This window comes from Schistocerca serialis, unplaced genomic scaffold (assembly GCF_023864345.2).
Source record: "Schistocerca serialis cubense isolate TAMUIC-IGC-003099 unplaced genomic scaffold, iqSchSeri2.2 HiC_scaffold_1173, whole genome shotgun sequence".
Classification (NCBI taxonomy): Eukaryota; Metazoa; Arthropoda; class Insecta; order Orthoptera; family Acrididae; genus Schistocerca; species Schistocerca serialis.
The window spans coordinates 515,001-517,500 of NW_026047374.1; the positions used below are offsets into that span (position 1 = coordinate 515,001).

Here is a 2,500-nt window from a genome sequence, read left to right on the forward strand (position 1 = left end):
TGGGTATAGGGGCGAAAGACTAATCGAACCATCTAGTAGCTGGTTCCCTCCGAAGTTTCCCTCAGGATAGCTGGTGCTCGTACGAGTCTCATCCGGTAAAGCGAATGATTAGAGGCCTTGGGGCCGAAACGACCTCAACCTATTCTCAAACTTTAAATGGGTGAGATCTCCGGCTTGCTTGATATGCTGAAGCCGCGAGCAAACGACTCGGATCGGAGTGCCAAGTGGGCCACTTTTGGTAAGCAGAACTGGCGCTGTGGGATGAACCAAACGCCGAGTTAAGGCGCCCGAATCGACGCTCATGGGAAACCATGAAAGGCGTTGGTTGCTTAAGACAGCAGGACGGTGGCCATGGAAGTCGGAATCCGCTAAGGAGTGTGTAACAACTCACCTGCCGAAGCAACTAGCCCTGAAAATGGATGGCGCTGAAGCGTCGTGCCTATACTCGGCCGTCAGTCTGGCAGTCATGGCCGGTCCTTGCGGCCGGCCGCGAAGCCCTGACGAGTAGGAGGGTCGCGGCGGTGGGCGCAGAAGGGTCTGGGCGTGAGCCTGCCTGGAGCCGCCGTCGGTGCAGATCTTGGTGGTAGTAGCAAATACTCCAGCGAGGCCCTGGAGGGCTGACGCGGAGAAGGGTTTCGTGTGAACAGCCGTTGCACACGAGTCAGTCGATCCTAAGCCCTAGGAGAAATCCGATGTTGATGGGGGCCGTCATAGCATGATGCACTTTGTGCTGGCCCCCGTTGGGCGAAAGGGAATCCGGTTCCTATTCCGGAACACGGCAGCGGAACCGATACAAGTCGGGCCCCTCTTTTAGAGATGCTCGTCGGGGTAACCCAAAAGGACCCGGAGACGCCGTCGGGAGATCGGGGAAGAGTTTTCTTTTCTGCATGAGCGTTCGAGTTCCCTGGAATCCTCTAGCAGGGAGATAGGGTTTGGAACGCGAAGAGCACCGCAGTTGCGGCGGTGTCCCGATCTTCCCCTCGGACCTTGAAAATCCGGGAGAGGGCCACGTGGAGGTGTCGCGCCGGTTCGTACCCATATCCGCAGCAGGTCTCCAAGGTGAAGAGCCTCTAGTCGATAGAATAATGTAGGTAAGGGAAGTCGGCAAATTGGATCCGTAACTTCGGGATAAGGATTGGCTCTGAGGATCGGGGCGTGTCGGGCTTGGTCGGGAAGTGGGTCAGCGCTAACGTGCCGGGCCTGGGCGAGGTGAGTGCCGTAGGGGTGCCGGTAAGTGCGGGCGTTTAGCGCGGGCGTGGTCTGCTCTCGCCGTTGGTTGGCCTCGTGCTGGCCGGCGGTGCAGGATGCGCGCGCCTGCGCGGCGTTCGCGCCCCGGTGCTTCAACCTGCGTGCAGGATCCGAGCTCGGTCCCGTGCCTTGGCCTCCCACGGATCTTCCTTGCTGCGAGGCCGCGTCCGCCTTAGCGTGCTCCTCCGGGGGCGCGCGGGTGCGCGGATTCTCTTCGGCCGCCATTCAACGATCAACTCAGAACTGGCACGGACTGGGGGAATCCGACTGTCTAATTAAAACAGAGCATTGCGATGGCCCTAGCGGGTGTTGACGCAATGTGATTTCTGCCCAGTGCTCTGAATGTCAACGTGAAGAAATTCAAGCAAGCGCGGGTAAACGGCGGGAGTAACTATGACTCTCTTAAGTATGTAACTATGACTCTCTTAAGGTGGCCAAGTGGCAGCGGTGTGGCTGCATCCGGACTTGGCTTCTCGAAGTGCGGTCTTGATGTAGTCGTGCCGCTGCTGCGAGGTGCCTTCCTTGGGTTATAGTTACAGGGAGAGTGATGCGCAATACATGGGCCTAGCCCTCTTAGCCTCTCCTCTCCTGCGGTCTTCTCCCCTTCTCGTGGGCCCGCTGATTTCGCAGAGTGGAAGACCGCACCAGGGGCTTGGGGGGGTTACCAGCCCCCCCTCGCACTATCCCTTTTTTTAGTTGGGGGCAGTAAGCAGAGAATAAGTGGTGGCCCTTCCGCTGAAGGTGCCACCCCAACTCCCCCAGCACCTAGCCGGCCAACCGGCCGTGCCGAAAATCTTGTAACTTTTGCAGCTATGTATACCTGTAGTGAGTGCCACCGCAGCTTTACAACCAAGAACGGTCTCGGGGTCCATCGCCGCCGCCAACATCTTGCGGCCGCCAACGCGGAGATCGTCACGGAGAGGCATCGCGCGAGGTGGACGGAGGAAGAAGTCCTGTCGCTCGCCAAGGCAGAGGCCGAACTGTTCCTCGAGAGGGACGCCCGGTTCTTCTTTGTAAATCAAGAGCTCATCAGGATGTTCCCCGACCGAACGCTTGAGGCAATCAAGTGCCGACGGCGGCAAGCTGCCCACAAGCAGCTTGTCCGCCAATTCATGGAGGCGCTTGAGATCGGTCGGGGGGAAGAGCCGGCGTCCCGCCGGGGAGCGGCGAGCCCGCTGCCTGACGCGGGCGAGGCCGCTGCGCCGCCCGTCGACGCAGCCGAGGACTTCGCGGCCGACACCACCGGGCCGCC

At 60.0% G+C, this 2,500-nt stretch overlaps 1 pseudogene; it reads left to right on the plus strand.

The window, feature by feature from the left end:
* Window positions 1–2,500, plus strand: part of LOC126433790 (large subunit ribosomal RNA) — a 7,983-nt pseudogene that overhangs the window by 1,229 nt on the left and 4,254 nt on the right.